The sequence below is a fragment of the Symphalangus syndactylus genome, chromosome 9, assembly GCF_028878055.3.
Source record: "Symphalangus syndactylus isolate Jambi chromosome 9, NHGRI_mSymSyn1-v2.1_pri, whole genome shotgun sequence".
NCBI lineage: Eukaryota > Metazoa > Chordata > Mammalia > Primates > Hylobatidae > Symphalangus > Symphalangus syndactylus.
Window position 1 is genome coordinate 13,216,722 of NC_072431.2, and position 26,586 is coordinate 13,243,307.

A 26,586-nucleotide genomic window follows, 5' to 3' on the forward strand; every position below is an offset into this window, starting at 1 on the left:
GGAGGAAGATGCACAGAGAAAGTTCCCAATATCTGCAGTGGGGTCACCCTGAATCCAACAACCAATAATTTAAAATTCATTATGTCTGGTATCCAGCTAAAATTAATAGGAAAGAACAGAAGCAAAAAAAAAATTATCCCAAATCAGAAAAAGTCAATCAACAGAAGAAAATGCAGAAAAGAAAGAGATAATAGAATTAGCAAAGATATTAAAATAGCTTTAAAGATGTACCATATGATCAAAAATTTAGAGGAATACATGACCACGATGAGTAAGGAAATGAAATATATATATAAAACACATCAAATAACACCTGGAGATATAAGAAATGCAATATGCAAAATGAAAAACACACAAGATGGTATTCATAGCAGAGTAGACACTGAAGAAGAAAGGTTTAAGAATGTCCAAACATAGTGATAGAAACTGCCTAAAATAAAGCACAAATATACTAACACCAAAACAATGAAATGAACCAAAAAAATGAAGAAATAAAAAGGTATAGTGCATCAGTGTCCTGTGAGACTCCACAGCAATTTAACATAAGTGTCACTGGAATCCTAGGAAAAAAAAAGAGTATATGAAGAAAGAAATTTGAAGCAACAATGGCTAAAATTTCCAAAGATGATTTAAAAAAAATCACAACCCCACAGATGCAAGATGTTCAACAAATCCCAAGCAAAAGAAATCTTAAAACTACACCAAGCCATAGTATAATGAACTTTCTGCAAAAAAAAAAAGCCTCATAAAGAGGAAAATTCAAATACAGCTAGAAAAACACATACACTACATATAGAAGAACATAAGTAAGAATGGACGTACGCTGTTCTCAGAAAATATGTAAGAAAGAAGATAGTTGAAAGACATCTTTAAAGTACTGAAAGAAAAAAGGTTAGTGTATTAAAAAAACTCTAAAAATGAAAAATAATTACTTTGTGAAAAAACAAAAACTGAGAAATGCATCACCTGTGGACTTATACTACTGGAAATGCTAAAATAACTTTTTTAGGCAAAAGAAAAATGATACTAGATAGAACGAAGTCATACAAATGATAAATATCTTGTGGGTATTATTTTGCCCACTGTCTGTCTCTTGAAAATGTAATTGCCTGTTTAAAATAAAAATAATAACCCTATGTTGTAGAGTTTAGAACATAGGTAGAAGTAAACTATAAGACAACAATGGCCCAAAGGACAGGAGCAAAAATATAGACATAAACCACCGTAAGCTTCTTATAGCATATACCACAGGTCCCCAACCCCAGGGCATGGACCAGTGCCAGTCAGTGGCCTGTTCTGTATCACACAGCAGGAGGTGAGCAGTGGCCAAGCTAGCAAAACTTCATGTTTATTTATAGCTGCTCTCCATCACTTGTATTACCACCTGAACTCCACATCCTGTCATTAGATGGCATTAGATTCTCATAGGAGTGTGAACCCTATTGTGAACTGTGTATGTGAGGGATCTAGGTTGCACGCCTTTTATACGAATCTAATGCCTGATGATCTGTCATTGTCTCCCATCACTCCCAGAGTGGACTATCCAGTTGCAGGAAAACAGGCTCGGGCCTCCCACTGATTCTACATTATGGTGAGTTGTATAACTATTTCATTATAGTTGTATATTTCATTATGATGTAATAATAACAGAAATAAAGTGCAGAATAAATGTAAAGTGCTTGAATCATTAAAAAACCACCTTCCTCTCATCTGTGGAAAAATCATCTTCCACAAAACCGGTCCCTGGCACCAAAAAGTTTGGGGACTGCTGCCATATATGATATGGTATAATATCATTTAAAGGAAGCTTTGGTAAGGTAAAGGTTTATAAGTGCTGAAGCAAACCATAAAAAATAAACAAAGAAGTATAAGTATATAATCCAACAGAGGAAATAAAATACAATCATAAAAATACTCAATTATTTTAAAAGAAGGCAAGAAAAGAGGAGAAAAATGAACCAAAGATATAGGGGACAAATAGAGCAAAAATAACAAAGTGGAAAATTAAAACCCACCATCTCAATAATTGCATAAATTATAAGTGGTCTGAACACTGCAATTAAAAGGCAGAAATTATCAAGCAGAATAAAATAGCAAGACCTAACAATATGTCCGCTAAAAGAAAGACACTTTAAACTCAAAAATGCAAATAATGTAAAATAGTAAAAGAATGGAAAAGCTACCTTATTCAAACATCACCCCCAAAAAAAGCTAGAGTGGCTATTTTCATATTATTTGAAATAGATTTCCGAAGAATGAGTATTTTCAGGATTGAGATGTATTTCATGATTATCAATGTGTCAGTGTCTCCCAGAGAACGTGGTAATGCTAAATGTACATTTAACAATTAAAGAGTCTTCAGGGCCAGGCAAGGTGGCTCACGCCTGTAATCCCAGCACTTTGGGAGGCCGAGGCTGGCAGATTAACTGAGATCAGGAGTTCGAGACCAGTCTGACTAACATGGTGAAACTCTGTCTCTACTAAAAATACAAAAATTAGCTAGGCATAGTGGTGCGTGCCTGTAATCCCAGCTACTTGGGAGGCTGAGGCAGGAGAATCACTTGAACCCAGGAGGCAAAGCTTGCAGTTAGCTGAGATTGCACCATCGCCTCCCAGCCTGGGGGACAGAGCGAGACTCTGTCTCACACACACACACATACACACACACACACAGGCTTCAAAATATATTTAGGCAGATGAAGAAAAAATTAAAACATTTTCAGATAAACAAAAAGAAAAACTATGTCAGCATTCTACCTACAATAAAGGAAATTTCAGAGTCTTTGCGAGGAAGAAAATAATACAAGAAAGACATAGAGGAAGGAATAAAGGGCAACATGAGTATGAGGGTAAACCTAAATGATTACTGCGTTTTTTTTAAAAAAAGAAAGAAATAAAAATTTTTAAAAAGGTCATGAAAACCCAAGAAAATTTGGAAATATAACAATGTTGGAGGATTGGCTCTATCAGAGATCAGCATTTATTATAAAGCTATGCTAATTATGAGTGTGTTATAGATACAAATGTAACAAAATAGAGTAATATAATAAAGTGTCAAAAATCACTACCTTCATTCATTTCACTGCTATACTCTGATACATCTGGAATATATCAAGTATCTAATATAAATAATTTTAAATAAAAGTGGTGGAGCACAGCAGTGGTGTAAAGAAAATTTTGCCATTAATAGAATGGTAAGTCAATTAGTTTTTGATTAAGAAAAAAATCTTAAATCCTACCCAGCTCCTTACACATAGGCCAGTGTTCATGGACATGAGAATGTGAAAGGTAAAATAAGCTTATGGAAAGCAGCATTAAATAGTATATTCATGATTTGGGTGCTATAGAACTTTTCTTATAACACAAAAATCATAAAATGAAAATTATAAAATGACTAATAAATTGTACTATATTACAAGTAAGAACCTCTATTACTCAAAAATCACCATTATGAAACTAAAATGCTAATCTTCAGAATAACACATGATGATGATATTTATCACATGCATAATTTGCAAAGGACTTATGTAAAAAATACACAAGGAACTTCTAAATTAGTGAAAAAATAACAGAACACCCCCTTTTTTTAAAGCAGGGGCAAAAAGTCTTAAAGAGGTACTGCACTACAAAGAATATCTAAATGGACAAGCAGCATGCAGAAAATTACTAAAGTTCATTAGTGAAACTGACAGCCGTATTAGTCAAAATTGAAACCTCTAAACTACCAACCAGAATGGCCACTAAAAATGATTGATAAGTTTTTAGCTATAACACGTAAAAAAATCTTGGATGCTGTCATTCCAGGCCTTACAACAATAAAGAGCCGAACAAAATATCAGTGACTTTTCATGGACCCATCAGATAAATGAAGATACAAGAAAAACTGCCACAATGAAATCTGGAGACTCAGGCACATCCAGAGAGATACAGACAGCATCTGCTTACCTGGAGCAGTAGCTGTTAGAGCCACACAAAGGAATATTTACATTGAAATTTTGGTGATTTGCTGAAGGCTGAGAGTGACAGTGAGAAACTCTTGGAGGCTGTAGTTGGAAAGTCTCCCCCTACATTCTTATATTTTAGTTCATAAACCCACCAGAATCTGACTGACAAGAAAAATCCCCATAGGCTCTGGTAGGGAAAGGGGAAAAGTAACCATTCTGAAATATACTCAGATTTTTCTCCACAAGAAAGGCCTACTTGTCAAAGGAAATGATTTTACCAGACCTTGTACCATCTCGAGAAAGGATTTCCACCCACTTGAGCCAACACTAGCATTCCTGATTCATCTAATACAAAAATAATAAAAAAAAAAGCTGTATCACCACAGGAACACTTGTAAAGATTATAGCCGAGAGATATAGCTCACTAAAGACAATATTCAGTCATAAGATTATAGAAGACTTCCCCTATCCCACATTACTACCATTATAACAAGGCTCCAATGTAGTAAGAGTGATTTCAGGTGGAAGAGCTGTAAGACACAGACTCTTTCTGAGGAGAAATACTTGGAGAAGCCCAACAGTAAGAAGAGGGACAAAAATAAGTACACTGAAAGAATTTACAGCCTCTGGCACCTTCAACTAGAGCAAATGCTACACAAACTCCATCTCTAGCCAAATGAACATAAATCCTCAAATTAAAGGCCTATTTACTTCAATTCTGTTACCCAATGCCACATGTCTGATGTTTAACAAAAAATTACAAGGTATCACAACAGGCAAGAGAAACAGTTTAAAGAGACAAAGCAAACATCACAACAAGATTCAAATATGACTAAGGTTTTGCAGTTATCAAAGAGAGAATTTAAAATAACTACGATTAATATGTTAAGGGCTCTAAAAAAGACATTATGCAAGAGCAGATGACAATGTAAACAGAGAAATGGCAACTATAAGAAAGAATCAAAAGAAAGAGTAAAAATTAAAATATTGTAACAGAAAGGAAAAATGATTCGATGGGCTCAACAGTAAACAGGACAAGGCTAAGGAAACACTTAACAAGTTTGAGAAATGTCAATAGAAACTCCCCAAATTAAAATATCAGAGGAAAAAAAGAATTAAAAAAAATAATAAAAAGAAACAGAATATCCAAGGGCTTTAAAACAATTTCAAAAGTTTAAACATTAAAAATGTCTGAAATAGCAGAAGGAAAAGACAAAGATAATGGAGTAGGAAAATATTTAAAATAATAATAATAACCAATAATTTTTTTAAATTAAAGACGAAACACTAAACTACAGATCCAGAAGCTCAGAGAACACTACACACTACAAATGCCAAGAAACATACATTTACAGAATATTCAAATTATAGAGCAGAACTCTTGAAAAAAATCAGAGGGAAAAGCACCTTATTTACAGAGCAAGAATATGAATTGCATTGGGCTTCCCATCAGGACTCATGTAACAATAAGAAAGTGGAATAGAATACATAAAATGTTGAAGGAAAAACAAGACCAACAACCTGTGATACTGTATCTAGCAACATCTTCTCCTCCAAAGAGTAAAAAGAAAGAAAGGCTCTCTCAAAGAAAATAAAAACTATAACTTCTTTCCTTCCTTCCTTCCTTCCTTCCTTCCTTCCTTCCTTCCTTCCTTCCTTCCTTTTTTCCTCTCTTTCTTTCTCTTTCTTTCTTTCCTCTTTCTTTCTTCCTCTTTCTCTCATTCTCTTTCTTTTCCCTTCCTTCCTCCTTCCTTTCTTCCTTCCTTCCTTCCTTCCTAATTTTATTTGAGACAGGGTCTCACTACAGTGGTATGATCATGGCTCAACGCATGCTCAAGTGATCCTACCAGATCAGCCTCCCTAGTAGCTGGGTATATACACACAGTCTATTTTGAAGAAATGAGGTTTCACTACGTTGCCCAGGCTGGTTTTGAACTCCTAGGCTCAAGCAATCCTACTGCTTCAGCCTCCCAAACTCCCGGGCTTGCATGCATGAACCAACACACTTGGCTTTTGAACTAAGGAAATTCATCACAAGCACACATGCCCTGCCAGAAATTTTAAAAGAAGTTCTTTCAGGAGAAGAAAATAGTTAAGTCAGAACTTCAATTGGTATAAAGAAAGAGAGAAAGAAAAAGTAAAGGTAAAATATTTTCCCTATTCTTAATCAATCTAAAAGATAGCTAGTTGTTCAAAGTACAAATAGTAATAATATTTTGTTTGAATATAGCATAAAGTGAAATATGGTATATGTGAAATGAATAACAGCAATATAAAAAGGGATGGGAAAAGAAATTAGGAACACTCTGTTGTTAACTATCTGGATACTTGTAAAATAGTATAGTGTTACTTAAAAGTAAACAATGGTAAATGTATATTATAAACACTTGGGCAACTGTATTATAAATTTTTTGAAGTAGAATTAATACATAAGGACAGAAAGTGGAATCATATAAAATGTTCACTTAAAACCAGATAATGCAGAAAAACAAAAATTAAAGAAACTAAAAATAACTGAAATGAATAGAAAACAACTAAAACATTGTAGATACTAACTCAATATAGTAATCATCATTTTTAACATGAATGATCTAAATTCTTCAAATAAAATACATAAATTTTCAGATTTGATTTACAAAAAACTCAACTATATGTTATCTGCAAGGAACCCACTTTAAATTAAGAACACACTGATTAAAACTAAAGGGATGAAGAAATATAGACCATACTAACACCAATCAAAGGAAAGCTAACGTAGCTATATCAATTTCAGACAAAGCCGACTTCAGAGCAATGAAAGTTATCAGGGATAGAGAGGAACATTTAGTAATGAGAAAGCTGTCAATTCTTCAGGAAGACACAACAATCCTTAACGTGAATTCACCTAACAGTGCATTAAAAGATGTGAGGCAAAAACTCACAGAAATGCAAAGGAAATTACATAAGGATAGAAAAAAATATTATGTTCTAAGATGACTATGGAAATAAATGTAATTAAATTAATGACAGAAAGATAGCTTGAAAATATCAAAACATTCGGATAATAAGAAATATACCTGTAAAGAATCCACATGTCAAAGGCTCAAGAAAACTTAAAAAAAATTTTAACTAAACAAAACTTAAAATATACCTTAACAAAAGCAGTGAAAGCACTGGCTAAGGAGATATTTATAGCATAGAATACATATATTAGAAAAAAAGATACAAGTTCAATAGTCCTTCTACTTGAGGAGCCTAGACAAAATTGAGCAACATAAACCTAAGGAAAGCAGAAGAAAATTAACAATAATAATTGAAGCAGAAAACAATTAAACGGAAAACAGAAAAATCTAGTTATTTGAAAAGACCAGTAACATTTATAAACTTCTAGCCAGACTAACCAAGAAAAGAAAAGGAGATAAGACACAAAATACTACATCAGAAATGAAAGAGGAGTTGATATTACTGGTTCAATGTACATTTGAATGACAATAAAGTAATATGAACAACTCTATGCTGACCAATTTGATAAACTGGACAAAATGGACCAATTCCTTGAAAGACAACTACTGAAACCCACACCAAGAGAGTCAGATAATCTGAATATCTCTTTATCTGTTAATGGACATTGAGTAAATCATAAATAACTTTCTAAAGAAAATGCACCAGGTCCAGACTATTCCATTGGCAAATTCTACAAAACATGTAAGGGGAAATTATGTTGTTCTCTACAAATTCTAACAGAAACAGAAGCCAAGCATATGCTTCTTAACTCATTCTATGTGAAGAGCATTAGCCTAATAATAAAAACAGATAAAGACATTACGAGAATGGAAAACTATAGACCAATTGCTCTCTTTAACATAAATCCAAAAATTAATAACGTATTAACAAATTGAACAAACAATGGATGAAAAATTATACACCATGATGAAATCAGATTTATGCAAAGCTAATTTAAAATTTTAAAATCAGGGTAATCCATCACAAGCTAAAGCAAAAACAAAAAGTCATATCAACTGATTTAGAACAAGCATTTGACAAAATCTGATAACTTTTCATAATAAAAATTCTCAGCCAACTAGAAAGAGAGGAAAACTTCAACTTGATAAAGAACATTTACAAAATACCTACAGCAAATATATACCCTATACTGTGAAACTAAATGCCTTCCCTCTAAAATCAAGAACAATGTAAGAATGTTCCCTCTCAGCATTCCTATTAACAGTATAATGGACGTCTGAACTAGTACAATAAGAAATGAAAAGAGAATAAAAGTTGTACAGATCAAGAAGACATAAATCTGTCTTTGTTCACAGATGACACCTGTCTACCCAGAAAATTCCAGAGAACTGATTAAAAAACTCCTGCCATTAATAAGTGAGTACAAACTTAACAAAATATGTACAAGATCCTTATGTGGAAATCTGTGCACATGCACAACAATTCACATGTACTTTATAATAACCATAAATTTAAAAAACAAAGAAATGGTTATTACATAGCTTAAATCATTATACAACTTTTAGCTTTAGTGAAGGACAATATTGCAGACAGAGGCAGAAAGGGATCATAACAATGTTCTACTTCTTGAACTGAGGAGTAGTAGAAGCTCCATAGTTCTTCACATTGCAGTTATTAATTAAAGTGTCCATGAGTTTTAAAAACCTTTCTTGATTAAATGTTACAAAAATAATAGCACAATATTATTCACTAAAATACTAAACCATAATCATGACGATAATAATAACCATCTGTCCATGGGAGTAAATGGCAGTATACAAACCAATGATAATCAAAGAAATAAACTGGGAAAGAAAACCAAGAAATTTTACCTGTAAAACAATAAAATAGTCCCTAAAGGACTTTAAATTTTTGATGTTATAGCCCAGAAGAAGCTAAGCCAATTACACAAATTGTCTGCATAAGCTCACGTAAATTAATCTCTTGATGGCCCCTAATCCTTCAGTTATAAATGAAGAGTCATGTTGTTTCAAATTCTATCCAATTACGAAATATATGCCTTATTGCTCATTTATTTAAAAAAATCCTATTTGCTTCTAGATTCAGACTGGGAATCCCATTTCTATTTTCAGTTATTGTAAATATTTCGTATGTAAATATGCCAAAATAAAGTTTTCTGGAAAAGAGCTGAGAAGGGACATTATTCTGAGCCTGGAAAAAATATTATTAAAAATTATCAAATATTGAGATATTCAAAAGTACAATCCTCCCCTCTCAATCCCCTCCCCACCCAAAAATAAAGGATTCCATGCATCTTCTTAATGGTACTTTTATCCTGACTGCAATATACGTTGGGAAGAATTACCATCTTAAAGACAGAGTCAGAAATAGGGTTAAGGTTTGGTTAGTTTAAACACCACTATCCATTAAAAATTAAAACTGATTACTGCAATAGAATCTCCATAATATTCATTAGGAAGAAGATAATAAAAAGGACAGTGGTGCTTCTGCAGTGTTAGAGTGTATATATCCCAAAATGGTACCCAGCATAAAATGATTTAAAGAAAACATCATATGCTATGGCAAAGACAAAAAGCCAAGGAAAACATAAGAATGACCTTGATCACTATTTTCATTTACCATTGTAATAGAGCGCCTAGCATGCTCAATTCGATGATGAAAAAATAATATAAGGAAAATTTAATAGTGCTATTTTCATAGATATTATAACTACAAACATGTAATTGGAATAACAAACAAAACTACTAAAACTAATTCGACTTCAGCATAGTTAGTTAGAAGAGATAATGATAAAAAGCAATGTTACTGTTCGGACAAATCAATGTAAAAATGTAACACTTTAAAAATCCGTACACAGAAACACAAAAAGCATCATTAGTGAAGAAATAGAAAAGAAACTCAAGATGTACAGGATAATGTTATAAAAATTTAGTATAGGACCTAAAAAAGAACCTTGATAATTATTTAAAAATATAAAATAAAATATTTCTACTCATCTAAAATAAAAATTACTTGTGACTCCAATAAAATTTACAACATAATTTTTCACCAAACTTGTCTACTCCTAGCATTAAAATAAAAGGATAAAGAATAAAAACCAACATTAGGTAAGGCAATTTTGAAGAGAAATGGAAGGAGCTATTTATTTCACAATCTATTGAGACATATTGCAAATAGGACAATTACATCACAGTATAGTATTTGTGCAGAGATGGTGAATATAACAATAAAATAAATAGAAAAATCAAGATATATCCATTCATATATGAAAACTGTATATGGCAGTGCTAGAATTCCAATTCAATGTGTAAAGGATACATTATTCAATAAACAATACAAGACAATTGGTTATCAGTATGGAAAACATAAATGGAACTGTGTACAGTACTCCAAATCCAACTTCATTTCTACATTACACAAAAAACGTGAAAATAAACTTTTAAAATACTAAAGAATGCATTAGGAAAATATCTTTATTTCTTCAACAGCAGAGAAAGGTAGCTTAAACAAGGCACAAAAAAAGCACACACACACACACACACACACACACACAGCAAAATAAATAATTGATAATTTCATCACATTAAATGAAAGCTTTTTATTTTGGTAAAGGGTTTCTGAGACAATCCTTTTCTTAAAAAGTTGGGTCCTTTACGAAAATTCCTCCTTGTAAAAAGGACTGTCACCCTCACTGGGCAGTCCCTTTAAATTAAAGACAAGTTATTAAATATAAAAATGTTTCACAAAAGCTGATGACAACACACTAAATTAAGGCATCCATACATTGTGTAAAATGATAACTGTGTCATTATATTTAAAAAGTTATCTCTGTGTTATTCGCATAGGTAAACACCAGAATGCCCATAAACCCACACCAAATAAGACTCAGGAATCCACTCAGAAGACACCAAAACGGGGACACTCACGTGGTAACTAAAATATTCTTACTTGACATTTCCTTCAATACCTTCCTTATCTATCATTACTTTTCCTATTGGGGCAGCATAGATCCCTTGACATGAATACACTGATGGAACTAACTAAACAAGAAGTCATTTATGTGTATTTTGTCCCCAAATATTTAGGAATCAGGATTACTGCTATAAAACTTCCCATAAAATACACTAAAAATTTAAACGATCTCTCTTTTAACTTTCAAAAGAGTAACATGTATGTTATGATAAATATAGAACCACAAATCCAAGAAGCAATTTCAATGTTGGTTGTTTGCTGGCATCCCTACTTAGAGACACATTCAGGCATACCAATTTCCAGACTGGAGTGTTTGCATATAACTACCTAAAGAAAATCCATGAAGGCCATAAGGCCACTCTCATCATCAGTATAACTGTTACATTTAGAACCAATTTTGAGTAAATCTGACCGAAAATTTTGATCACCTGCTGTTTTATTGCAGGATGCATATAAGAAATGTTGAAAAATGCTTCACAATATAACCTTGATAAAACGAGAACATTAATTTAAAATTACATATAATTTTATTTGTGAATATTTCTCTTTTTTTATAATGAGAGGGTTCTCATTATAAAAAGGTTTATGCTATAATTCTGTCACTTTATAAATAATGAATGCACTTTTTCAATTGTGGATGATTTCTGTGTTGAAATCATTACTGCAGTAGGTACTGAAATAATCTAAGAGATGTTTATTTGCCTGTAATGGAACTACATCTTCAAGACATAAATAAGTAAGCAGGTATGAAAAGGTTATTTGTTTTCCAGATATTAAACAGTATGTGAAGGCTTGAAGATTTGCATGCCAGTTATCAAAAAGAAAGCCAGATTCTTATTATGGATTTATGATTGCCTGGCATTAAGAGGAAAAGTCATCTTATAAAAAATAGTTGCTTAAAAAGCAGCAACGGCCGGGTGTGGTGGCTCACGCCTGTAATCCCAGCACTTTGGGAGGCGGCGGTGGGCAGATCATGAGGTCAGGAGTCGAGACCATCCTGGCTAACACGGTGAAACCCCATCTCTACTAAAAATACAAAAAATTAGCCGGGCCTGGTGGCAGGCGCCTGTAGTCCCAGCTACGCGGGAGGCTGAGGCAGGAGAATGGCGTGAACCCGGGAGCCTGAGCTTGCATTGAGCTGAGATCACACCACTGCACTCCAGCCTGGGAGATAGAGCGAGACTCCATCTCAAAAAAAAAAAAAAAAAGAAAGAAAAAGAGAAAGTAGCATCAAATCTTTCACCTCAATTGTCAAATCTAATGTGCCTGGTCTTTTATTGTATTACTACAGGAGGAAACGTGTTTTTATGTTGAGTTGGTTATCCTTGATTATTCCTAAGAGGCCAAAGGTAAGTTTAGTTATACGTGTAAGATCAAGCTATTCCCCCTGCAAGATCACAGTCATTATCCAGCCTTACATATGTAATTAGGAGTGATGAAAGAGGTTATTGTTTGCAACTAACCTATATATCGCCTACATGTCAGCATTCCCAACAGGTGAGCTTTATGTATCTTCCCTGTCATGATCTTTTGACCCTCACTGGGATTCTTAAACATTCTAACTATTGAATACTTATGTGTGAAAACTACATGATCAAAGTTAACTAACATCTAAGTTAACACTTTTCAAAATCAAGTTTAGATTGTCTTATGCTATTAATGTTTTCACCTGGTAGTCCTATGTCTATAAAATTCCTGACGTTTTTTCCATACAATTTTTCACATAGCTCCAACATAAAATTTTGTTGTGTTTTATTCTTTTCATATTACAAATCATTACTAATATTATGTTAGCATTTATAATCAATACACAATTCTTCCAATCTGTGAATTTCTTCCCATAATAAATCATGAATTATCCTAAAAGAAGCCTTTGTAGAGACGGCCAATGCTTTTCTTTCTGTAAAGGCCCTCATATTCTGTTTCATATTGATAAGAGATGCCTCAGTTTATACAGAAATTCTAAGTTTAATATGTGTTAAAATACTCCATAGTGTAGTCTGTAGTGGTATATGGAGATCAACTGCACATTCACAAAATAGATTGCTCATTATAATAACTGAGTTAATAACCTTACATTGAGTCAGTACAAATTGGATTGCTTCCATTGGTTTTCATAGCCAATGCTTTGCAATTAAGATTGTTGTCATGCATCTAATGCTGGTTGCCAAGAGTACTCTCCAAATTACATAAATCTCTCCTGGTCCTAAATGTAAACTAATCATTATCTCATAAAGAAGAGCATTTATTCAGACTTCTTCCCTGGACATTTCACAGTAAGAACCATAGTGTTAGCAACCCAAAGACCAACATTAACAGCGGGCAGAGACAGCAGAGATTCCTCTATATCAAGCACTGCCAGCTAAGACATTTGTAGCTGTTGAGTCAGTATGTGTGGGCTTTCAGAAAGACTCTGCATTGTCTCTCTGGTTTTTCTAATTCTTATTTAAAAGAGACAATATATCAGCATATTAACCACAACAGTTTAATGCTGAAGCCTGTCTCTGAAAGCCAGAAAATTTCTACTTCTAATAAGCATATTTGCATTATCTCAGATGGAAGTAATCTCCTTTTCCACTGAACTCACATGAATATTTGCAGCTTTTCCTCACTATTTATCATATAGTAGTTATTTCTGCAGTGTACTGCCTTACCTCACCAAGTCTGTAATTATTTTTTAGACAAAAATTTCAGTCGTATTACTCTGCAGAGAGAGAGAGAAAGAGACAGAAAGAGAGAAAGAGGAAAATGCTCTATGCCTTTCATTATATACAAAAATAATAAAAAAGGCATTTTAATGTTGAGCAAAATTGATGTGGACTCTGACCTTGCAATGTTTACATTCTGGAGGAGAGGACAATATTAATCAGACAATTAAAGAAAAAACATAAAAATATAATGAAATACAGGTATATGATGCTATGAGACCATATAATAGAAAGAGCATATCTGGTTTGGCTGACCAAGAAAAGCTTCCTTCAGAAAGTGACTACTGAATGAGATGCAGGCAAAAAAGGTGAGCCGCTCAGGGAGAAACAGTCAGGTGCAAAGACCATGGTGGGAGGTGACATTATGTGAACAAGAACAGAAAGGTCTTTGTGCCTTGAATGCAAGAAGAAGTGCATGATGGGGGACAACTTGGGGCCATTTAGAAAAATGCTAAACCATGGATAACATTGTAAGCCAGGATAAATAACTTTGTCTTCAGTTTAAGAATAATGGTCTTTATTGAGGTCATGACATCCCAATTTTGTGTTTTGTAAGCTCTCTCTGTCTGCATATGGAGAATAAGCAGAATAGATACATCACTGGGTATTGTAGATAATTTAGGAGGCTCTTGGGGTAGTCTGTGGGAGAAACCACAGTAGTAAGGATTAGGATAATGATAGTAAAAATAGGGAAAAGTAGGTGAATTTTAGAATTTTCTTTGTAGGTAAAACTGACCAGATTAGGTGATGAATTGTTTTTGTGGAGTGAAAGATTGAGAAAGATGACAAAATGATTCGGAATTTTACTGGTATATGGTGAGCTGTATACTGAGCTCAAGAATACCAGAAGAATATATATGGCAAGATAATCAAGGGGTTAGTTTTCCACAAGTTAAATTTAAGGCATGTAGGTAATTAGATATATCAATTCGGAATTGACTAGCAAGGTCTATGCTATACAAATTTGTGAGAGCCATTTTAAAGAATTTTTTATTGTCTGAGGATTTTTTATTCTTTCTTTTTTTTTTTTTTTTTTTTTTTTTTTTTTTTTTTTTTGAGACGGAGTCTTGCTCTGTCTCCCAGGCGGGAGTGCAATGGCGCGATCTCGATCTCAGCTCACTGCAAGCTCCGCCTCCCGGGTTCATGCCATTCTCCTGCCTCAGCCTCCCGAGTAGCTGGGACTACAGGCGCCCGCCAACACGCCCGGCTAATTTTTTGTATTTTTAGTAGAAACGGGGTTTCACTGTGTTAGCCAGGATGGTCTTGATCTCCTGACCTCGTGATCCGCCCCCCTCGGCCTCCCAAAGTGCTGGGATTACAGGCTTGAGCCACCGCGCCCGGCCTATTCTTTCTTCTTTGTAAAGTGAATACTGTATAAGATAACATGTCTAATTTGCTCTAACTTTTGATATCATTTAAACTAATTGAACTCAATTCATGTAACCAGATAAGCATTCATAGGTAGCATATTGCTTTTGTCCTATTGATGACTTTATTTTTTATCTGTAAGTTTTTGTGGATCATATTTTATGGGATGATTTTAGGCAGTGAGGTATATACCTAAGGATATTAAACATGAAAAAACATCTATCAGATTTGATATGGTTTGGATGTTTGTCTCCTTTAAAACTTACATTGCAACGTAATCGCCAGTGTTGGAGGTGAAGCCTAGTGGGAGGTGTTTGGATCATGAGGGTGGATTTCTCACGAATGACTTAGTGCTATCTCCTTGGTAATGAGTGAGTTCTCACTCAGTTCATGCAAGATCTGGTTGTTTGAAAAGATGTGTCATCTCCCCCCTCACTCTCTTGTTCCCACTATCATCATGTGACCTGCTGGGTCCTGCTTTGCCTTCTGCCATGACGGTAAGCTTCCTAAGGCCCTCACCAAAAGCAGATGCTGACATCATACTTCCTACAGCCTAGAGAATCATGAGCCAATTAATCCTTTTGTCTTTATAGATTTTCCAGCCTGAGACATTTCTTTATAGTGATACAAAAATGAACTAACACAGATAATTGCTATTAAGTAGTGGATCACTGCTATAAAGATAACCGAAAATGTGAAAGTGGCTTTGGAACTGGGTAACAGGCAGAGTTTGGGAGACTTTGGAGATCTCAGAAGACAGAAAGATGAGGGAAAGTTTAGAATTCTTAGAGACTGGTTAAATGGTTTTGACCAAAATGCTGACAGAGATATGGATGGTGAAGACCACACTGACAAGGTCTCCAGTGGAAATGAGGAAGTTACTGGAAAATGGAGTAAAGGTCCTCCCTGTTACACCCCAGCAAATAACTCGGCTGTGCTGCATCCAGGGCCTAGGGATCTGTGAAAGTTGATAATTAAGAGTGACGAGTTAGGGTATCTGGTAGAAAAAAATTTCTAAGCAGCAAAATGTTCAAGAAGTGACATGGCTCCTTCTAACAGCCTAAATTATATACAGGAGCAAGGAAATGATTTACAGTTGGAACTTATATTTTAAAGGGAAGCAGAGGATAAAAGTTTGGGAAATTTGCAAACTGGCCAAGTGACAGAGAAAGAATATAAACAACCGATGGAGCAACCACGTGCTAGAGAGGCATGCATGACCAGAAGGAAGCCAGGAGCTAATATCCAAGACAATGGGAAAAATGCCTTGAAGGAACTTCAGAGATCTGCAGACTGGGCCTGCTCGCAGAAACCATTCTATTCTCCTGGGCCTCTGGGCAAGGAGATCCAGGGCCAGAGGCCCAAGAGAATATAATGGTTTCAGGGGCCAGGCCTAGGACCCTACTGCCCTGAGCAGCCTTGGGATACTGCTCCCCATATACTTGCTGCTCCAGCTATGTAATGGCTCAAAGGGGCCCAAGTACAGCTCAAGCCACAGCTCCGGAAGGCACAAGCCATAAGCCTTGGTGGTTTCCACACGGCGTTAAGTCTGCAAGAGTGAAGGGGGCTTGGTGGCTACCACCTAGATTTCAGAGGATATACAGGAAAGCCTGGGTGCCCAAGCAGAAGCTTGTCACAGGAGTGGAGCTCCTCACACAGAAGCTCTACCAGGGCAATGCTGAGGGAACGTATGGAGTTGGAGCCCCCATACAGAGTCTCCACCAGGACACTGCCTAGTGGAGCTGTGGGAAAGAAACCATTGTCCTCCAGAACCCAGAGTGGTAGATTCACTGGCAGCTGGAACCCTCTGCCCAGAAAAGCCACAAGCATACAACCGCAATCTGTGAGAGCAGCTATGTGCACTGTGTCCTGCAAAGCCACAGGCACAGGGCTACCCAAGTCCTTGGGTGCCCATCCTTCACAACATGATGTGGAACATGAAGTCAAGGATTATGTTGGAGCTTTAAGATTTAAGGCCTGCCCTGCTGGGTTTCAGACTTGTACGGGGTCTATTACCCCTTTCTTTTTGCCAATTTCTCCCTTTTAGAATGGTAATGCCTACCCAGTGCCAGTAGCACTATTGTATTTTGGGACCAAATAACTCATTTTGATTTTACAGGCTCATAGGTGGAAGGAGATGAGTCTCAGATGAGACTTAGGACTTTCGACTTAATGTTGGAATGATGAAAAACTCTTGAGGCCTATTGGCAAGTGATGATTGGATTTTGCAATCTGAGAAGAACATTTAGGGGGCCAGGGATGGAATAACAAGGTTTGGATGATTATCCCCTCCAAATCTCTTGTTACAATGTAATCACCAGTGTGGGAGGTGGGGCCTAGTAAGAGGTATTAGATCATGGGGATAGATACCTCATGAATGGCTCCTTGGTGATGAGTAAATTCCTGGTCAGTTAGTTCATGTGAGATCTGGTTGTTAAAAAGAGTGTAGCACCTCGCCACTTTCTCTCCTGCTCCCACTCTCTCCATGTCATGTGCCTGCTCCCGCTTTGCCTTCTGTCATAATGTTACCTTCCTGAGGGGCTCACCAGAAGCAGATGTTGGCACCACGCTTCCTGTAGAGCCAGCAAAACCAAGAGCCAGTTAAATCTCTTTTCTTTCTAAATTACCCAGCCTTGGGTATTTCCTTATAGTGATGCAAATATGGACTAACACATGGTTGAAGAAATAGACAAATGAAAACTGTACTCATAGAAATGGTATACAGAGAAAATAAATTAATGTTTAGTAAAGAATACTACAAATTGTCAAATGATAACATGTTGACCATTATTATGATAGCTAGTTAAGCCACTTTCAAATAATGTCATAAAAGGTGATAATTTACACACTTTAAATATAAGGGAGTTCATTTCAGAAAAATAAAGCACCACTTAAATGTTATATATTTAATGTCATTAAGGATACCTTAATAGTTAAAAGGAATATTAGCTTTGTAAAATGATTATCCTCATTATGTGTATAATAAATTATCTTTACATATACACACATATATATACATATATACACACACATATGTAAATATATACATACACATACATGCACATAAATACACACACATACATACGTATGTATTTTCAAAAACATGTACCTACAGGCACATTTGCTGTTAAGACATTATGCATTGTTTAATTTCATCAATACTTTTGTCAAGTGAGAACGAATAGAGAAACAGACAAAAGTAGTCTTCTACTGTCCAAGGCTAATTGGAAATGCCAGGGTGAGAAAAATAATCATAATAGCAACCGTTACCACCTCAGCTGTCCTCCTGAATCACAAGTGGATATTCCACTGCATCATTATTCCACTACTACTACTCCATTCACTGTTTCATTCTAAGAAACTTCCTGGTATTCCATTAATTTTTAAAGGGATTTTAATGGATGTCCTATGAATTTTCAGTGAGCTATTTGAAGTTGGACAAACCTAATTAGGAATGTGTTTACTTTCTGTTTTTTTTTTCAGAGTGATTAATTTCATGCAAGACTTTAACCTAACGTTACTCCAAAGAAAAAATAGAGAACATGAGGTACTACTTCTACACACTAATGGACTGCTAATTTAAAAAACCAAATCAAGCATTAACTTGGAAGAGTCTTTTTCAATATATAAATTATTTCTGGTTAGCCTTTTATTTCCAGGTTAATTAAGAAAATCTTTTGGCCTTGATTTTAGCAATTAGTAAATGAAAACGTGTTTGAATTTACTTCATTTTGTGATTTACACTAGAGAATCTATCAGTAAACACAGTTCCTTTGCTAACAGCTTTTGTAAAGTAAATGCTTTTATCTAGAGAAAGTCTTGCCAGTGGAAAACAACACACAAAAAAATTATTAATTAACTAATTGTTTGGGTAGATAAAATCTCTGGAGTTTCTTGTGGGGTTGCCATAAAGAAACAAACTATTTTTACATTTTCACAGTCACCTCAGGCTTGGACAGTGTCCTCTGTCTCCTTATGAACATGTAAAACACAGAAAATTTAGAATGCATTTCTCAAGTTGTTTCATTTAATGGAAAGCTAAAGAAGCAAAGCAACAAAAGCAATTCCTAAAATAAATGAATAAATTATGTACAAAAGGAATACCAGGTAACAAAATACAGGAAGAAGAAATCTACACTAAAATCATGTTTGGAATGAATCTGCATACTCAGATTCATCATTTTACACCACCATCACAGTTATAATCAATTAACCTCAATATAATCTAGATATATTATTTTTGTATATGTCTTAAAAGTAGTCCTTCTACACCACCTTGAGCATGCTAGCAACAACATACTGGCTGCCTATTTTAAATGTTATATAATTAGATACATCATGATTCAGATATAAATTCTTAACTACAGTTTTTCTGTTCTTCTAATAACATATGCATTTATGTTGCATATTGACATGTAAGATGTTGCAAAATAAAAGTGGGTTCATTAAGTTTATCTTACCTGTTCACTTCAAGAAAATTTTAATTGCCAAGCATCCAATCACTGACAGACAATTTCAGCTATATCAAACTTTTGCTCTATATAAAAGAGCACCTACAATCAATTTTCTGTGCAGTGACATTGCAATGTAAATATATCCCCAAGAGCAACAAGAAATGCTTACATCAAATATTTAGGAGAAGAAAAAAAATGCCTCAAACATAAAGTTAAACTAGAAACATGGCAAAACAACAAGCTTATAAGTATGAACCAGGAAAGTTCGAACTTTTCCTGAGACGTTGTCTTTATTTTCAAATCCTATGACCATAAATAATCTTTTAACTAATACATTTACCTGATTTACCTAGAAGTTAGAAAGCCCATACATAAATTTATGGCTGGGAATTTGTTTTGTGGTGGTTTACAGTACATTGTGTTATGCATTTTGCAGATTCTTCATGTCCCCTGATTTCAATTCATTTTCCTATATATGATTTTCATTTTCTTTTGTTTTTCTAGTATGCACATTTAAAGGCTGGCATAAACCCTCCTTGAATGACCCAGATAATGTAACATTCAATAAACCAACCAATCAGGAAAATTGCTCTTTCTAGCACCAGCCCATTACCCTCTATATAGCACTGGACATCAAAGCCATAGAAACAGCACTTATTTTTTTAAAATTTAGAAAACCAGAAATTGTATTCCACTTTCATAGTTTATTAGCCAAGCAAATCTGATAAAATATTTGGTCATTTTGAAACTTTTTGTTCATTTGCAAACATTGTTATTTTAATCTATTCCTTGTCCAGGCCTTAGGGTTGTTAAGTATAAATTATGATAATGCATGTGAAACAAAAATCCTGAAAAAAAAATCAGAAAATTCCTTAAGGATATAGGTTATCAACACAAAAAGTGGTAGACATTGAATCTCCAAAAAATATGACTCAAAAAAAACAAGCAAAAAACAAAAAAAACAAGATAATCAGTGATGAATAACACTAGGTTTTATTTGTATGTAATTTGGCAAGATTTTTAGTTTTCCTCCCTTAAGTGTTTTAAACCCACTGACAATGATTGAACTGAATGCAATCAACTTACTTCTGGAGCCTGAAGAGTTCCTCGCGGCTGTGAAGGAGTCAGCACTCTGCCTGGCTGCTACAGAAGACGGACAGAGTGAAAGCATCTCCAAAGCTGATTTCAGAGGACGGTGTCAAAAGATGGGTGCTCGGCTGCTACATATCTTCTCAACACCTGGATGAATGGTTACAGGGATTCTTCAAAGGAGGCAAGCACAAAAAAAGAGTGTATCAAAAAATGCTTATAAATATCCTTGCAAAATATAGTGGCTGTTAACTGGGTGATCTCAAACTACAGCAGGACTATCATGCAATATGATTTAAATATATTTGCATAATAAAGCTTTCCAATGGAATGTGCAACATACTGTGATTTCAATAAATATATTAGCATTCTCCTTTCCTTTTTGAAATAAGTTTTCTTATCAAAACTGAGGATAATTTAAATAATCTTAAGCTGTATAGTTCAATTTCATCATATTTAAATTAATTCAACTTGCAGTCTAATGTTAAAACACTGCATAAGTTAACATATATTTAAGCATCACCTACTACTTACGAGTCATATGACAGTTAGGATATGGCAGTGAATGAACCTGAAAAACCCTTACCCTGATTAAGCTAATAGTCTTATGTTGTTTTTCCCATATTTTTTTCAACAGAGAAAATCTGTCTATTGCAACCTATATGTCTATGAAAGAAATACATAGGCATGCCATTTATTTTTTAACTTTATGTCAGAAGATTACTGATTTCTACCTCTTTTTGAGGTTTTCATGTTACTCTTAAACAATAGTTAACTTGGCTCTATAAAACACAAAGTTTAACTTTCTTTCCTTTAAGATCTATGTAATAGTACCAATTGATATTCAGTCACTGATATTTTTAATGCAGAAATAGGCTGAGCTTTTTAAATGTTCTTGAAATTAATAAAAGCATTGTAATTTTACTTCAACTATGACTTATTTTGTCTGAGGAAGTGAAAGTGAGAAATAATGAAATTCCAAAGCATAATAATAAAAAACAGACCTAAGATGAAACAGCAACTTGAGTTTAGTTTATTATTTCTGCTGCTTCCACTTGTAAAGATATACGAATAATCTTATAGAGTCAAAATTTAAAGAAGTGATTATATTGTCTTAAGATACTCAATAATTAGGAATTTATTTAAAAAGGAAAATTAAGCTATTGCTTAATTTAATACTAAAATGGTCAGAAATACTAAAAATCAAGGCACAGATTAATTGTGCAATTAAATAAAAGTAAATTATAGCTTATATATTTCAATTATTTATCTGAATCTGTCAATCAATGCTGTATCTTTTTGAAATTTATGTTTACTACAGCATTTTAGAATAACTGGGACATACCACATACACATGTATGAATATAAATCAATCATTTGACAACCATGTTGATACAGCAATTGTTTGTTTTTTCATTTATTTCCTTCCATGAATATATTTTAAGCTAACTTTCACATTCATATATGCATGATAAAAACATCAGAAATCCAACAGTACATCTCCCTCCAAAGTAAGATATCCTCCTCTGAGAAATCCAATTTCACATTTTAGAACATTCTTCCAGAAATAGTTTGTGTGTGTATGTATGTGTGTGCGTGTGTAAATTTTTGTACATATATCAGAATACTTTGCTGTGTTGTGCCCTGTTTTTTTTTTTTTTCCTATTTTTTTTTTTTTTTTTTTTTTTTTGAGACAGACTCTCGCTCAGCAGCCCAGGCTGGAGTGCAGTGGCGCAATCTCGGCTCACTGCAGGCTCCGCCTCCCGGGTTCACGCCATTCTCCTGCCTCAGCCTCTCCGAGTAGCTGGGACTACAGGTGCCCGCCACCACGCCCGGCTAATTTTTTTGTATTTTTAGTAGAGACGGGGTTTCACTGTGTTAGCCAGGATGGTCTCGATCTCCTGACCTCGTGATCCGCCCTTCTCGGCCTCCCAAAGTGCTGGGATTACAGGCGTGAGCCACCGCGCCCGGCCTGTGCCTGGCCTGTGCCCTGTTTCGTTAACGTCTTGAAGAACATTCCATTTCTGTCTTCTAGCATGAATCCATCCATTCTAACAGTGCACATCTACCATAAGCATAATCTGCTCCTAAAGTATCTTAACTGAAAAAGTACACGTTTCTGGGATTTTGTTGTTATAAAAATAATATTTATATGAATATATATTCTGCACATATATTCATATGTATGCATTCTGCACACGTTAGTAAATACAGGCACAATATATTGCTAAACAAACTGTTTAGGTTAAAACACCTCATTGTCCGTGCAGCTCTGATCATGTTTCTTTCTTTGTAGTAAAGATGCAGTATAAAAAATAAATCTGAATTCTGTAATTACATTTTATATTATTTCATTATGGTAGCAAAATATAAAGGCCTCAAAATAAATATCATCCTAACTCCCCCTAAAACATACTGTTGACCAACAGTAGGTCTATGTCTTTATTTTAGCATGAAAAGCACAGTAACAGCTGAAATTCCCACCTAAATTCTAATTTCCAAGAGAAAATTTATTGTCTATATGGTCACATTACTAATGAGAACAGCATTTCCTTTTTTGTAATAATACCTTTTATTAAGACTTACTATGTGCCAGCTACCATAAAACATGTGTTAACTTAAAAAAATTCTCTTAAGAATCGAATGAGGTAAATACATGTTTCTATTTTAGTGCTACAAAAATGCAAGGACAGACAAAGGTCAGCTAACCTTGGGCAAGGTCATACAGGTAAATAGCAAAGTGAGGACTCTCACCTAGGGCTATCTCACTCTATGAAATGTCTTATATCTCATAATGTAAGTGAAATTTTCAGAAAATCAATAAGGATTCTATATTAAAGTAAGGTGTTATTTTTTTAGTCCATATATTTTGGTCAATGCAATGACCAAAGTAAGAAAGTTCAGATTTGAGATTCTAATACTACATTTTCTAGTGTTATCATATAAAGATTTTTTTCTTGATATTACGTTGACATGGAACACCCTATAAAAAATTATGGTCAATTTCTTCGTTCCAAGTTGTTACATTCTTAGCACAGTCTTAGAAAATTCAGCAACTGTTATTGTTTATGTACATGTATTTCCAAGAAATATAGTTCTCCCTCTAACAATTATTGTGGATGCCATATTAGTCTGTTCTCATGCTGCTAATAAAGACATAACTGAGACTGGGTAATTTATAAAGGAAAAACATTTAATGGACTCACAGCTCCACATGGCTGGGAGGCCTCACAATCATGTCAGAGGATGAAGGAAGAGCAAAGGGACGTCTTACATGGTGGCAGGCAAGAGAGCATGCGCAGGGGAACTCCCCTTTATAAAATCACTAGATCTTATGAGACTTATTCACTATCACCAGAACAGCTTTGGAAAGACCTGCACCCATGATTCAATTCCTTCCCACCATGTCCCTCCCATGACACAACACATAGGCATTACTGAAGCTACAATTCAAGATGAGATTTGGGTGAGGAAAAAGCCAAACCACATAAGGTGCCAATACTAAACTCAGAAAGAACTTAGAAAAAATGGGCAAAGCTCTGGAAGTTATTAGAAAATATGTATTTATAAGTGAGAATCATTACCTCCTCCAGCACCCAATGATACTTTCTTATCCTCTAGGATATCTTTACTAAGTGTTCATCAATTGCCTGAACACATACATTGGTAACAGCCTTAAAATCAACAAAGGTAGGACTTTAAAGTCTTCTAGACCAACGCTGAAATCACAACTGTGACCACTGTTCTCTTTCAAAATGAAAACAGTTACAAAAAGTTGTAATTATTTCAAGATACAATGTATGTGAAAATACTCACCATAAACCTCATACATCATAGGCATTGCAACAGTTTTGTTACCCTTAGAAAATTCTTCCTAAACCTGCCCTAAGTTTTGACCCATTGAAAACCCTTGAAATATTTGAAGACACCAGAATATTATCTCACATATTCCCTTCATTTTAAATATTCATTACATTTGAAAAATTATGAATCCAGCAGATGGTATCATTACCAATCATTTCTCCCTAGAATTCCTAATAGTACAAAATAAACAAAGAATGAGTTCATCTACCTTTGTCTTTAGCTATATTTACTTTGTGTTAAAAATGATTAAAAAATGAACAGCCAAATGTTTTGGCCTACATGATGCAAAAACCAGCTGTTTTAAAATATATAAATAATTGAATCATATGGTTTTATTACAGTTCATTCAATTACTTATTTATAATTATGTAATAATATATTGAGATAAAATAGCCATTATCTTTTGGGGGACTACTCCAAAACTGAGGTTACAAGATAGGAATTGCTATTTTATTAAAACAAATGACTTGAAAAATAATTTGGGACACAAGCAAAAAATTGAAAATTACTCCATACTAATAAGTTTGTTAAAGCATAATTATTCAGAAATTCATATAAACACTATTATTAAAACATGCTTGCCTCACCATTAATATTGCTAAACTTACTTTAAAATTAAATTAGAGGCAATGACTGAATATGAAAATGCATTTGTTATTGGAAAAAATGTAGCACCATATCCTTGGCTATAGGAAAACTTTTACAAATAATTACACACGTCCAAGATCATATGACAAATAAATTAATACACTACTAGAGCATTTATTGCTTAACGTAAATGTCACATTGTAAATGAGAACAACTAATCATTCCTTTCCTCTAATAGCAAGAGTTCAGCAGTTAAATAAAGCATAAATCTTGCTGACCTAAAAATTTTATTACTGCATTTGTAATATCTTGTTAAGAACTAACAGAATATAACATTAAGGGATACTGTATTTCAGTAAGCTAGAACTTAGGTAAAGGTTTTTTTTTTTTTCAGGGTGTGATGACAGAGGGTGGGCAGATGTTGTGCTTGCTTTTCATTATTTTTAAAGAAATGACTCATTCACTATGTTTCATAGTAATAGTTTAAAATAAGATATTCTCACCACATACAAAAAAAGAGATGCTAAATTAATAACTGATTCAGTGAAAACCAAAATGTATTATTACAATTTAAATTTAATTACAAAATTTCTGATTAGTAGATAGTGGTTGTAAAATTCCTGTACAAAAAATAAACAAAAGAAATGTAAAACCAGGCCCAGATGAAGACCCCAGAGCTATCAAAGTATTTTTACTTGCACAGCAATATTTTGTCAAATGATAGAATCAAAACAATCCAAAATAATAACAAAAATACTTCAAATAATGACTTCACAATTGAAATTTACTCTGCTAAAATTTTTCTTGATTTTTATCAGAAATTCAAAGTGCTATAAACTTTTTTTCCCCTGAAGACAACTTTGGCACATCTTCATCCTTTGGTGAAATCAGAGAGTGGTCCTTTGACTTCATTTGCTAGCTCATGTTGTGCTCTGACAATGTAAATGGCAGGCCTACTCTGTTCTTTGGACCATAGGGAAAAACAAAATACAACATTCTTGTTGTTCTTAGTGGTTTGGCAAAGTCAGCAGACAGATAGTATGGTCACACTAATATGTATGTCAGTTTATCTCTTTGGCAATCATCTTTTTCAATTAAAACAGAATATCAGTTTGTGCCTATCAATAGAATAATTATCATTTTTTATCTACATACCGCATTTCCTTCTTTCTTCCCTTACTCCCTTCTTTCTATTTTCCTGTATTCCCCATTTCTTCCCTCCCTCCCTCTCTCCTTTCCTTCCTTCCTCTTTCTCCTGCCTCCCTCCCTCTCTTTTTCCCTTCAGTAACTCAACGACTTATACTTAAACCTTTTGTCCATTAGTATTGAAATGGTTATAATACCTACATCAGAGTAGCACTGTGAATGTTATTGGATATATTACATACATGCACACACCTGTGTGTGTGTGCATACACACATGTACCCAAGTACCATAACCTGAAAAAAAATGTTTTATATAAATCAATATGTTATCTATTTCAAGTTTGTTTGACCTGATTTTTGACCTTGTTCCACTACTTCCATCAGGGGCCCAATTTAGGTTCATATCAGGAGGAGGTGGCAAATCTTTATTAGTCCAAATGGACATTGGGGCTTACTGTGAACATCATTTTAGCTGATTATTGGATAATA

At 34.3% G+C, this 26,586-nt stretch overlaps 1 protein-coding gene across 8 annotated transcripts in view; it reads right to left on the bottom strand.

The window, feature by feature from the left end:
• Window positions 1-26,586, bottom strand: part of LRFN5 (leucine rich repeat and fibronectin type III domain containing 5) — a 290,415-nt gene that overhangs the window by 121,292 nt on the left and 142,537 nt on the right. For 6 of the 8 annotated variants that reach the window (XM_055291455.2, XM_063609276.1, XM_063609275.1 and 3 more), the window contains one exon: window positions 20,497-20,672. The exons of the other annotated variants lie outside the window; for them this stretch is intronic. The gene's annotated coding sequence lies outside the window, so the exon portion shown is untranslated. The remainder of the gene's footprint in view (window positions 1-20,496; window positions 20,673-26,586) is intronic. 8 annotated transcript variants of the gene reach the window in all.